At 43.3% G+C, this 14,259-nt stretch overlaps 1 protein-coding gene across 1 annotated transcript in view; it reads right to left on the bottom strand.

Annotated features, from left to right (window-relative positions):
* LOC124552403 (collagen alpha-1(I) chain-like) overlaps positions 1 to 14,259 on the bottom strand; it is a 255,146-nt gene that overhangs the window by 198,293 nt on the left and 42,594 nt on the right. The window lies entirely within an intron of this gene.

The raw sequence follows: 14,259 nt of genomic DNA on the forward strand, positions 1-14,259 counted from the left end.
TGCTTTAGGAGGGAGCAGTATACTGCTTGACTCCTCGGTGAAGGTATGTTCTCGAAACTTCAACAAAAGCCCGTACCGAGCTACTGAGCGTTTCTCCTGCTAAGTCTTCCACTGGAGTTTATCTATCATCTCCCTACCGCTTTCGCGATTACTAAAGGATCCTGTAAGGAAGCGCGCTGCTCTTCGTTGGATCTTCTCTGTCTCTTCTATCAACCCTATCTGGTACGGATCCCACACTGGTGAGTAATATTCAAGCAGTGGGCGAACAAGTGTTCAATAACCTACTTCCTTTGTTTTCGGACTGCATTACCTTAAGATTCTTCCAATGAACCTCAGTCTGGCATCTGCTTTACCGATCAACTTTATATAATCATTCAATTTTAAATTACTCCTAATGCCTACTTCCAGATAATTTGTGGAATTAACTGCTTCCAGTTGCTGACCTGCTATATTGTAGCTAAACGATAAAGGATCTATCTTTCTATGTATTCGCAGCACATTGCACTTGTCTACATTGAGATTCAATTGCCATTCCCTGCACCATGCGTCAATTCGTTGCAGATCCTCCTGCATTTCAGTACAATTTTCCATTGTTACAACTTCTCGATATACCACAGCATCATCCGCAAAATGCCTCGGTAAACTTCCGATGTTATCCACAAGGTCATTTATGTATATTGCTATTCAAATTATACATAAATGACCTTGTGGATAACATCGGAAGTTCACTGAGGCTTTTTGCTGATGATGCTGTGGTATATCGAGAGGTTGCGTAACAGTCCTCCGGATATTCTGTTGGGTGGTGATTTTAAATGTGTGTTGCGTCCTGCAGATCAATCTCCAAATTTTAATTTCTGTCGCGAATTACATGAACTGGTCCGCTCCTTACGCCTGCAAGAGGTCTGGGTATGTAAATACCCGACGTTAGTTAAATTTACTCACTTTACTGCGACTCCTAATAGCCGGTTAGATAGATTTTATTTATCAGACTTCCTGCGCGATTACATTCTTAGTGTTTCAAGTCATCCCTTTACGGATCTCTGTGCGTTGACTACAACTCTCAATCTTGAACGGCAACCAGTCAAACTGTTTCCCGCTCCGTCGATGTTAAACATCGCTCATCTAGCTGACCCCTCTCTCGATGACGTGATGCGAGCCGTGTGGGAGGGTACTCTGCGGTCCACTGGGAAGTACTCTTCCATCCTTGACTGGTGGACACAGCTGGCAAAACCGAGGCTCACGCAAACTTTTCCACTTTTCCTTGCTGCCAAAGCGTGAGACTTCCGGAGAAATTACGAATATTACCATTCCATCCTGCGCGACCTTTATGATGCTTCGGATCACACCCCTCTGCGAATAGCGGATGTTAGGCGTGCAAAGACAAAATTGTTGACCTTGAAGAGAATACAAATGGAAGGGTTGAAAATGCGATCCAACCCACTGTCATTGGTGACGGAAGAACTGCCTTCCTTATATCATTTGCTTCGGCATCAGACCCGTTGCCGACGCGCTTGTATTCATGGACATATCGTATCGGAGCAAGCTGATATAGTGCGTGTCTTACACCAGTACTATGTAGACATTTACGACATCGATGAGTCCAGTGCAAACCCTTTCGACCCACTAGTCAGCATCTTGGATACGACGATTACACCTGAACATTATGAAACGCTCTCAGCTGCATTTCAGCCTGAGGAAGTTTACAGACGTTATGGGATCGCCTTCTCACAAGTCTCCGGTTCTGGATGGACTTCCCAAGGATTTTTACGTGCGCTTTTGGCCGCTGTTGGGTGCTAACTTTACGTCTCTTTTGAATCAATTGTTACGGGGTAGAGCAGTACCGACCTCGTTCAAAGTGGGAAAAATTGTTTTAATCCCGAAACGCCCTGGACCGGCTGCCCCTGATAGCTCTCGTCCAATTACTTTGTTAAACTTAGATTTTAAGACTGTAGTGAGGGCAATTAATAGCAGGATGTCTGCTTTAATGGAGATGATTGTTGCCAAACGTCAAAGCTCATGTCCATTATAATTATCCGGGCTGTTATGCCGTGGTCGGTTGATGAATTCTGAGGTGATTCCCAACGTTTCGTCTCCGACTGCGGGAGACATCTTCAAGGGGGTCCGTAGCTTGATGGAAGGTCCAACACACACACTGGCTCGCTACTGACTGCCGCTAAATTCCGTGTCCGCGCGCCCCCGCGCCGCGGCGTGACGTCACGTGTTTTGAAAACGTCAGTGCAATTGGCCGCTGTCCGCTGCCGTCGATCGCCGTTGCCATCACCCAGTAGTGGACGAGTGGTACACATCTTCTTTAACACCGGCATCCATATACCGTTTAATTTGACGCCCTCCTCCTTTCGGTTGAAATTATTTGGGTGTTTAGCGATTTCGATTGCCTCCCTGTAGAGCCTTTCGTAGCATCCGCTCGTGGCCGCTAGTACTTGCGTCTCCTCGAAACGAATATTGTGGTTCCCTGGCTGGAAAGCATGCTCCGCAACAGCTGATCGTTCCGTTTCTCCTCTTCTACAATTTCCTTTGTGCTCTTCCAAACGTTTAGAAACAGTTCTTTTGGTGGTACCCACATAAACATCACCACAGCTGCATGGGATCCTATACACTCCAGATTTTTCCAATGGTTTGCGAGCGTCCTTGGCAGGCCTAAGGTATTCCTGTATCTTCCTGGTGGGCTTGTAAATTAGGGTAATATTCCGCTTCGTCAAGATCCTCCCAATTCTTTCCGTTACATTTTTAACAAACGGCAGGAAAACCTTAGATTTTGCAGTAGCCTGTACGTCAGTATGATTTCTGCGTGGCTGCCTCAACGCACGTTTTATTTCGGCGGACGAATATCCGTTCTTCGTTAGTGCATTGTGGAGATGTCCCATCTCAGCGTCGAGCAACTCAGGTTCACAAATATTTCTAGCTCTGTCCGCAGACGTCTTGATAACAACCCGCTTCTGTTGTGGGTGGTGGTTCGAATCCCGGTGCAAATAACGGTCCGTGTGCGTGGGTTTGCGGTACACTGAGTGGCCCAAACTACCATTTTCGTTTCTAAACACAAGCACATCGAGGAAATGTAGTTTGCCGTCTACCTCCTCCTCCATAGTAAACTGAATTCTTGAGTTTATACTGTTCAGATGTTCGTGGAACCGGCTTAGTTCCTCCCTATCATGTCTCCACAACACAAACGTGTCATCCACGTATCGGAACCATACATTTGGTTTCTTGCTGGCAGTACCTAAGGCCTGTTCTTCGAATTTCTCCACAAAGAAGTTTGCAATTACGGGACTTAGGGGGCTTCCCATAGCCACGCCATCCGTTTGCTCATAAAACTGTTCATTCCACTTGAAGTATGTGTTCGTCAAACAACACTTAAACAGCTCTAAAATATCGGCAGAAAAAATTCGATCCAGCTGTTCCAATACATCATTAAGTGGAACCATGGTAAACAGCGATACCACTTCGAAGCTGACCAATATGTCCTCCGGCTGGACCACTATGCCATTCAATCTGCTGATGAAATGTGTCGAATTCTTTATATACGAGTCCGAACGGCCCACATGTGGTTTTAACAGCGTAGTCAAAGTTTACATTTTCGTATCAAACGTCAAAGCTGCATACCTGGTCGTACCATTCTTACTCCTATAGTCGAGCATAGTGACGTGGTTTCAGTTGCTGCTGTAACAGCCGTCTTTTGTGCCCTTGCTTTTCTAGACTTTGATAAGGCATTTGACCGTGTTAATCACGACTTTTTGCTTCGAATTCTGGAGGCAGCTGGTTGACACACGGCGAGTACTCTCAAATTTGTTTACGGGTATTTCAGCTTCGGTGGTTGTTAATGGCCAACTGACGCCCCAGATAAATATAAATATCCGTCGGAGAGTGCCTCAAGGAAGAAAAAAAAAAAGGGGGGGGGGCTCTGAGCAGTATGGGACGTAACAGCTGATGTCATCAGTCCATTAGATCTTAGCACTACTTAAACCTAACTAACCTAAGGACATCACACACATCCATGCTCGAGGCAGGATACGCACCTGCGACCGTAGCGGTCGCGCGGTTCCAGACTGTAGCGCCTAGAACCGCTCGGCCACCCGGCCGGCTTCAAGGAAGCCCGCTGTCAATGACTTTGTGTTGTCTCTGGAGCCCCTACTTCGGATGCTAGCATCCCAGCTGACGGGTTGGACGCTTTCCGGAGGGACTATAGCTGTTCGTGCATAGGCGGATGACGTGATGGTTGTACTCCGTAATTCTTTGGAGATGCCTCGACTGAAGGCTGTAATGGACGATTATTGTCGGAGTTCAGGTGCACTACTTAATGAAGGTAAATGCAGGAGTCGTACTTTGCGAGGTTTTGATGACACCGTTGTTGGACTGCTGTGGTGGTTGAGCATACGTCTCTCGGTATCATCATTGATCGTTGTCCACTCAAAATGGGACGCTCAACTGAAAGTCTGTTAGGGATAAAATTCAAGGAGCGATACTAGAACATGAAAGACCTTATCTTACTCTGCTCCAGAAAGCCCGAATACCGGATACATATATTTTATGCAAAGCTTATTACGTGGTCCAAGTTTATCCACTTCCCTCAATGATGACGAAAAAGCTACAACAATGGTCTGGTCGTATCTTATGGAAAAGACATATATATATATATATATATATATATATATATATATATATATATATATATATATATATATATATATTTAAAAAAATAAATAAATATAAAAAACTTTAAAAGATTGTTTAACTTATCATGAGAGCTTGGTGGTGGTTTTTCGGCTATGTTGTCGGTTTTTTTCCTTTCCCCTTTTATGTTTGAAAAAAATTATTGTTTGATCAAAAGTATCCGGACACCAGGCTGAAAAACACTTACAAGTTCGTGGCGCCATCTATCGGTAATGCTGGAATTCAATGAGTTGTTGGCCTACCCTTAGCCTTGATGACAGCTTCCACTCTCTTGTTTAACTGATCATAAGAGCTTGGTGGTGGTTTTTCGGCTATGTTGTCGGTTTTTTTCCTTTCTCCTTTTATGTTTGAAAAAAATTATTGTTTGATCAAAAGTATCCGGACACCAGGCTGAAAAACACTTACAAGTTCGTGGCTGGAATTCAATGAGTTGTTGGCCTACCCTTAGCCTTGATGACAGCCTCCACTCTCGCAGGCATACGTTCAATCAGTGCTGTAAAGTATCTTGGAGAATGGCAGTCCATTCTTCACGGAGTCTTGCACTGAAAAGAGGCACCGACGTCGGTAGGTGAGGCCTGGCACGGAGTTGGCGTCCCAAAGCATCCCAAATGTGTTCTATAGTATTCAGGTCAGGTCTCTGTGCAGACCAATCCATTACAGGGATGTTATTGTCGTGTAACCTATCCACCACAGGCCGTGCATTATGAACAGGTGCTCGATCGTATTGAAAGATGCAACCGCCATCCACGAATTGCTCTTCGACAGTGGGAAGCAAGAAGGTGCTTAAAACATCAATGTAGGTCTATGCTGTGACAGTGCCACGCAAAACAACAAGGGGTGCAAGCCCCTCCGTGAAGAACAAGACCACCCCCGTAACACCACCGCCTCCGAATTTTACTGTTGGCACTACACACGCTGGCAGATGATGTCCACTGGGCATTCGCCATACCCACCCCCTGCCGTCGGATCGCCACATTGTGTACCGTGATTCGTTACTCCACACTACGTTTTTCAACATTTCAATCGTCCAATGTTTACGCCCATTACACCAAGTGAGGCGTCGTTTAGCATTTACCGGCTTAGGTGCAATCGCTCGAGCATGGAATCCAAGTTTTCTCACCTCCCACCTAACTGTCATAGAACTTGCAGCGGATCCTGATGCTGTTTGGTATTCCTTTGTGGTGGTCTGCCTATTACACATCATGAGCATCTTCAACTGTCGGCGGTCTCTGTCAGTCAACAGACGAGGTCAGCCTGTACGCTTTTGTGCTGTGCGTGTCCCTTCACGTTTCCACTTCACTATCAGATCGGAAACAGTGGACCTAGGAATATTTAGGAGTGTGGAAATCTCGCGTATAGACGTATGATACAAATGACACCCAATTCCCTGACCACGTTCGAAGTCCGTGAGTTCCGCGGAGCGCCCCATTCTGCTCTCTCACGATGTCTAACGACTGCTAATATGGAGTATGGCTCAAATGGCTCTGAGCACTATGGGACTCAACTGCTGTGGTCATAAGTCCCCTAGAACTTAGAACTACTTAAACCTAACTAACCTAAGGACAGCACACAACACCCAGCTATCACGAGGCAGAGAAAATCCCTGACCCCGCCGGGAATCGAACCCGGGAACCCGGGCGTGGGAAGCGAGAACGCTACCGCACGACCACGAGATGCGGGCTAATATGGAGTACCTCGCAGTAGGTGACAGCAGAATGCACCTAATATGAAAAACGTATGTTTTTGGGTGCGTCCGGATACTTTTGATCACATGGTGTATGAGCATATCTCTCTCACATGACCTTTGTCGCCTCAGTATGGACTACATCGTATACGAAAACCTGTGGTTACTGTTAATATCATCTACTTCCTTAGAGGTTAGCAGGCTTTGTGGGAATTAAATTGCGATTGCACCTAAGTATTACGATTACTTCATAGATGTTCTTGGCTGGTATCAGAGTTTACTAATTTGAGTGATTAGGTGCATCGCTACTCATTTGCCGCTGTAGACAGCGTATCGACGGAACTGCTACAACTTGTTACTGCTGCGAGCGCCGTAAACACCGACATTGCAGCAATTACAGCTGTCTTAGCCCTGAAGGATAGTCTCGCTCATCCTCTCTCGCTGCTACGCACTGTAATTACTCTGTTTGCAGCAGAATTTGAAAGTGGCCAGGGAAGGAGGTGTTAGGCACAACATAGTACAGCTGAAAGCATAATGTAGATTGACGCTGACCTCTCTTCATTTGCATTGCATAATACAAGCCATCTATACGTAGGCCGGCCGAGGTGGCCGAGCGGTTCTAGGCCCTGCAGTCTGGAACCGCGCGACCGCTACGGTCGCAGGTTCGAATCCTGCCTCGGGCATGGATGTGTGTGACGTCCTGAGGTTAGTTAAGTTTAAGTAGTTCTAAGTTCTAGGGGACTAATGACCTCAGATGTTAAGTCCGATAGTGCTCAGAGCCATTCGAATCATTCTACACGTAACTACAGTTGTGTTTCACACCTTGTATTTGGCATTACGAGGTGATCGACAAACATGCTTACTTTGAAAGTAACTGTCAATAGCTGGACTATCTATTAATGTTGTGCGACTAGGACATCCCATCGGGTAGACCGTTCGCCAGGTGCAAGTCTTTCGATTTGACGCCACTTCGGCGACTTGCGCATCGATTGGGATGAAATGATGATGATTAGGACACCACAACACCCAGTCCCTGAGCGGACAAAATCTCCGACCCAGCCGGGAATCGAACCAGGGCTCTTAGGATTGACATTTTGTCGCGCTGACAACTTCTTCTATTTTTTTTCGTTGGGTTTGGTCGTTGCGGACGTCACATGACATCCATTCAAGTTTCTTGTTGATCCTTTCACACAGTTTTTTTATTACAGAGGCCAACCAGCTCTCTGACCGAACACGCTGAGTTACCATTCCGACGCCACTCAGGTACCAGGGGCGGACAGCTTGACTATGATTGAAAGGAACCCTCGTTGTTTTTGTTGTTGTGGCTGGCTTGATGCAGCTCTCCATGCTACTCTATCCTGTGCAAGCTTCTTCATCTCCCAGTACCTACTGCAACCTACATCCTTCTGAATCTGCTTAGTGTATTCATCTCTTGGTCTCCCTCTACGATTTTTACCCTCCACGCTGCCCTCGAATGCTAAATTTGTGATTCCTTGATGCCTCAGAACATGTCCTACTAACCGGTCCCTTCTTCTTGTCAACCACAAACTCCTCTTCTCCACAATTCTATTCAATACTTCCTCATTAGTTATGTGATCTACCCATCTAATCTTCAGCATTCTTCTGTAGCACCACATTTCGAAAGCTTCTATTCTGTTCTTGTCCAAACTATTTATCGTCCACGTTTCACTTCCATACATGGCTAAACTCCATACAAATACTTTCAGAAACGACTTCCTGACACTTAAATCCATACTCGATGTTAACAAATTTCTCTTCTTCAGAAACGCTTTCCTTGCCATTGCCAGTCTACATTTTATATCCTCTCTACTTCGACCATCATCAGTTATTTTGCTCCCCAAATATCAAAACTCCTTTACTACTTTAAGCTCTCATTTCCTAATTTAATACCCTCAGCTTCACCCGATTTAATTCTACTACATTATCGTTTTGCTTTTGTTGTTGTTCATCGTATACACTCCTTTCAAGACACTGTCCATTCCGTTCAAGTGCTCTTCCAGGTCCTTTGCTGTCTCTGACAGAATTACAATGTCATCGGCGAAACTCAAAGTTTCTCCATGTATTTTAACACCTACTCCGAATTTTTCTTTTGCTTCCTTTATTGCTTGCTCAATATACAGATTGAATAACATCGTGGATAGGCTACAACCCTGTCTCACTCCCTTCCCAACCACTGCTTCCCTTTCGGGCCCCTCGATTCTTATAACTGCCATCTGGTTTCTGTACAAATTGTAAATAGCCTTTAGCTCCCTGTATTTTACCCCTGCCACGTTTATAATTTGAAAGAAAGTATTCTAGTCAACATTGTCAAAAGCTTTCTCTAGGTCTACAAATGAAAGAAAGGTAGGTTTGCCTTTCCTTAATCTATTTTCTAAGAAAAGTCTTAAGGTCAGTATTGCCTCGCGGGTTCCAACATTTCTACGGAATCCAAACTGATCTTCCCCGAGGTCGGCTTCTACCAGTTTTTCCATTCGTCTGTTAAGAATTCGCGTTATTATTTTGCAGCCGTGACTTATTAAACTGATAGTTCGGTGATTTTCACATCTGTCAACACCTGCTTTGCCCTCGTTGGGGCTCTAAATTTATTATCTGAAATATAAAATTGTGTACTAAGCTGTTTTAGTTTCCATGTTGAAATCAAATCAAATCTAAAATCACTCAGTAATAAGTAGTCTTTATCATCAGAGGCTAGAAATGGTAAATACACAAGGAATCGAGCAATACTAGATGTTAATAGCGCCGGAACGAGGACGAAGATCGGAAGAGAAGAGAAGGCAGTGAAACGACGTTCGCCAATTGTGCGCTGATCACGATCGCACCACGACAGATATAAATGACCTAGTAGATAGTGTCGGAAGTTCCATGCGGCTTTTCGCGGATGGTGCTGTAGTATACAGAGAAGTTGCAGCATTCGAAGATTGCAGCGAAATGCAGGAAGATCTGCAGTGGATAGGCACTTGGTGCAGGGAGTGGCAACTGACCCTTAACATAGACAAATGTAATGTATTGCGAGTACACAGAAAGAAGGTTCCTCTATTGTATGATTATATGATAGCGGAACAAACACTGGTAGGAGTTACGTCTGTAAAATATCTGGGAGTATGCGTGCGGAATGATTTGAAGTGGAATGATCGTATAAAATTAATTGTTGGTAAAGCGGGTACCAGGTTGAGATTCATTGGGAGAGTCCTTAGAAAATGTAGTCCATCAACAAAGGACGTGGCTTACAAAACACTCGTTCGACCTATACTTGAGTATTGCTCATCAGTGTGGGATCCGTACTAGGTCGGGTTGACAGAGGAGGTAGAGAAGATCCAAAGAAAAGCGGCGCGTTTCGTCACAGGGTTATTTTGTAACCGTGATAGCGTTACGGAGATGTTTAGCAAACTCGAGGGGCAGACTCTGCAAGAGAGGCGCTCTGCATCGCGGTGTAGCTTGCTGTCCAGGTTTCGAGAGGGTGCGTTTCTGGATGAGGTATCTAACATATTCCTTCCCCCTACTTATACCTCCCGAGGAGGTCACGAATGTAAAATTAGAGAGATTCGAGCGCGCACGGAGGCTTTCCGGCAGTCGTTCTTCCCGCAAACCATACGCGACTGGAACAGGAAAGGGAGGTAGTGACAGTGGCACGTAAAGTGCCCTCCGCCACACACCGTTGAGTGGCTTGCGGAGTATAAATGTAGATGTAGATGTAGACAGGATCGGCCTCTATAAGAGGACAATATAAGCTCCGCTTTTGCCAGCGTCGGCCGCTGAGTATCGGCTCAGATGCCCATCCCAAATCCTGCATCATGTCAGTGACACTCTCTCCCATATTTCTCGATAATACAAAACGTGCTGCTCTTCTTTGAATTTTCTCGATGTACTCACTTTATCCTATCTGGTAAGGATCCCAGATCGCGCAGAAGTACTCCAAAAGACAACGGACAGGCGTAGTGTAGGCAATCGCCTTGGTAGATGTCCTACATTTTGTAAGTGTTCTGCCAATAAAACGCGGTGTTTGGTTTATCTTCCGCACAACATTTCCCATGTATTCTTTCCAGTGTAGGTTGTTCGTAATCGTAATTCCTAGGTATTTAGTTGAATTTACGGCCTGTAGATTTAACTGATTTATCTTGTAGCCGGCCGGTGTGGCTATGCGGTTCTAGGCGCTTCAATCTGGAACCGCGTGACCGCTACGGTCACAGGTTCGAATCCTGCTTCGGGCATGGATGTGTGTGATGTCCTTAGATTAGTTAGATTTAAGTAGTTCTGAGTTCTAGGGGACTGATGACCACAGATGTTAAGTCCCATAGTGCTCAGAGCCATTTGAATCATTTATCTTGTAAGTGTAACAGATTCCTTTTAGATCATGTGGATCTCACACTTTTCGTTATTTATGGTCAATTGCCTATTTTCGCACCATACAGATATCGTTTCTAAATCGGTATGCTATTTGGTTTGATCTTCTGATGCGTTTACTAAACGATAAACGACAGCATCATCTGTAAACAACCTAATATGGCTTCTCAGATTGTCTCCTAAATCATTGTATAGATAAGGAACAGCACAGGGCCTATAACACTGCTTTGAGGAACGTTAGAAATCACTTCTGTTTCAGTTTATGGTTTTTCGTCAATTACTACGAACTGTGAACTCTCTGAAAGGAAATGATGAATCCAGTCTCAATGCTTCAGAACCCCATAATACGTATGGGAATTTGATGTACGTTCTGTACTGTGGTAGCCCTAGGAATCGTGTCATTACGCAGATTTTAGCTCCTCGCTGTGAGTTCGCTCATCTTGAAGGCATGGAACTCGAAATGTTTTTTTTTTTTTAAATAATTTTTTACACAATACAATTACAAAACTTAGAATGCACAGCATTTGTCGTTTTTTATTTGGACATTGTGCGGTAAGAGTATGAACTGGTTTTCTGAACTTCCAATTCTTGGAGAGCAATATACAATTGACATGCAATAAACAAGTGTCATCGTAAATCAATTCCAGCGTATCTGAACGTCTGACCTTGAGCCTTGTTTAGTGTTATTGCAAACTAAACCTTGGTTGGCAATTGAAGGCGCTTAAAATGAATGGGTAAATAGATTGTTATCATTGATACAAGGCGTGCGAGAGAGACCTATCCAGTTGCTGTAGCTGTGAGAATAATAGCTTCAATGACAATATTTCGCATAGTTTTAATCTGCATAATTTCAAACTAGTCAGATTACGTGATAATATTCTAATCATGAGAAAGCTTTTGACAATGTTGACTGGAATACTCTCTTCCAAATTCTGAAGGTGGCAGGGGTAAAATACAGGGAGCGACAGGCTATTTACAATTTGTACAGAAAGCAGATGGCAGTTATAAGAGTCGAGCGGTATGAAAGGGAAGCAGTGGTTGGGAAGAGAGTGAGACAGGGTTGTAGCCTATCCCCGATGTTATTCAATCTGTATATTGAGCAAGCAGTAAAGGAAACAAAAGAAAAATTCGGACTAGGTATTAAAATCCATGGAGAAGAAATAAAAACTTCGAGGTTCGCCGATGACATTGTAATTCTGTCAGAGACAGCAAAGGACCTGGAAGAACAGCTGAACGGAATGGACAGTGTCTTGAAAGGAGGGTATAAGATGAACATCAACAAAAGCAAAACGAGGATAACGGATTGTAGTCGAATTAAATGCGGTGATGCTGCGGAATTAGATTAGGAAATGAAACGCTTCGAGTAGTAAATGAGTTTTGCTATTTGGGGAGCAAAATAACTGATGATGGTCGAAGTAGAGAGGATATTAAATGTAGACTGGCAATGGCAAGGAAAGCGTTTCTGAAGAAGAGAAATTTGTTAATATCGAGAATAGATTGAAGTGTCAGGAAGTCTTTTCTAAAAGTATTTGTATGGAGTGTAGCCATGTATGGAAGTGAAACATGGACGATAAATAGTTTGGACAAGAAGAGAATAGAAGCTTTCGAAATGTGTTGCTACAGAAGAATGCTGAAGATTAGATGGGTAGATCACATAACTAATGAGGAAGTATTGACTAGGATTGGGGAGAAGAGGAGCTTGTGGCACAACATGACTAGAAGAAGGGATCGGTTGGTAGGACATATTCTGAGACATCGAGGGATCACCAATTTAGTGGAGGGCAGTGTGGAGGGTAAAAATCGAAGAGGGAGACCAAGAGATGAATACACTAAACAGATTCAGAAGGATGTAGGCTGCAGTAGGTACTGGGAGATGAAGAAGCTTGCACAGGATAGAGTAGCATGGAGAGCTGCATCAAACCAGTCTCAGGACTGAAGACCACAACATCAACAACAACAACAGTTCTGTTGAATGATTATGGTGCCAGTCTCCACTATAGAAAAATATAATCAAGCTGCAGCCACTAGTACATAATCAGTTACCTTCTCCTAGTTTTTCCAATGTACTGAAATATGCCTGGTAAAATTCAGGATATTCAGAGGACTGCCTGCCACAATTTGGGAATCCGAATTTTGTTTCATATTGTGGTGTCCATTATGTGTATTATGTGGAGAAATTTCGTTCATTTACTGTGCACTGTGTCAAAAACTTTATGTTTTAAGCTTTTCTTTATAGATAATCATTGTGATGATTTTGTATCATCATAATAACGAGTTACTTATCATTTTCAAGTTTCAAAATATACGTATGTGAAACAGTAAACTAAGAAAAAAAACTTGAATTAAGAATTTAAAATGACAATTTAAAAACATAAAACAAAAATAAGTATAACATATAATTAAAATAATAAGGAATGTTTAGATATTTTACTTAGGTATGTTGAAAATACTCTGACATCATGTTGTGTACAGCTTATTTTCCTAAAACTGTGTTTCAGAAACCAGCTTCATAACACATGGTTGAATGCGGTCTGAAGGGTTCTTTAGTTTGTGTTGTAACGTAAGTTTTCGTTTTTCAAAATTAATCAATGGTTGTGGGGTAGTTTGCAAAATTTCAAATTCTTGAAAAAGCTGGTTATACAGCTTTCAAGAACAAATCTTTAACATAATGCAGCGCGTCAGCAACCGTATATGTATAGAAAATAAACATTTTTATTATTATTATTATTTTTTTTTTTTTTTTTTTTTTTGCAACTGAAGGCTGAAAAAATTGTTTAGATTTCAAGAACATTAACTGCATATCAAGTTTTATATGAAACACTTTTTTTTTATATATCATGGTTTCGAAGATACTCCCTCTAGACTTAAAATGCCAAATTACCCTTGGGGTGTCTTTTACAGCTTATAAGTGAAATTTGACAAAAACGCAAAGATACGTACTGCGTTATTTTGACTCCTACACATGCCCAATATTCATCAAGATCGTTTATTTACATCTGAGAACATTCCCTTTTTAGTGGAAACTTCACTTCCAGTATATTAATATGTTCTAAATCTACTTTTGGGTGAACTTAGCAGCCTCGCTCTTCATATGCGAAATACGTTGTTCTGTTTCGACACAGTCCACCCGGATAGGCCAGCGCATTAAAGTGCTTCTTCCGGGAATCGGAGAGGCGCCCATGCCCCAGGCCGAATCAACCTGTGGCCAGCCTCGATGTGTTTTTAGGCGGTTTTCCACTTCCAACTAGATGAATATCTGGCTGGTTCCCACGGCTCACCTCAGGCACACGAAGTGCAAACATTTAGACAACGATCTCACACGTGAGCATGAGATTTTCTCCAGACGCAGGCAGATGGGATACACGAATTCCATCCTGGGGGTTAGAGCATCTGGCAGCATATTTTCACTAACATTGCCAAAATCCATGTAACAATATCGGCACCGTTGTCAAAAGGCACAAGGGAAACAAGAAGAAGAAATTATTTTTGACCTTAGTCGGCATTACATTATCCCAGTTCTTGAA

The sequence above is a fragment of the Schistocerca americana genome, chromosome 10 (assembly GCF_021461395.2).
Source record: "Schistocerca americana isolate TAMUIC-IGC-003095 chromosome 10, iqSchAmer2.1, whole genome shotgun sequence".
Taxonomy (NCBI): domain Eukaryota; kingdom Metazoa; phylum Arthropoda; class Insecta; order Orthoptera; family Acrididae; genus Schistocerca; species Schistocerca americana.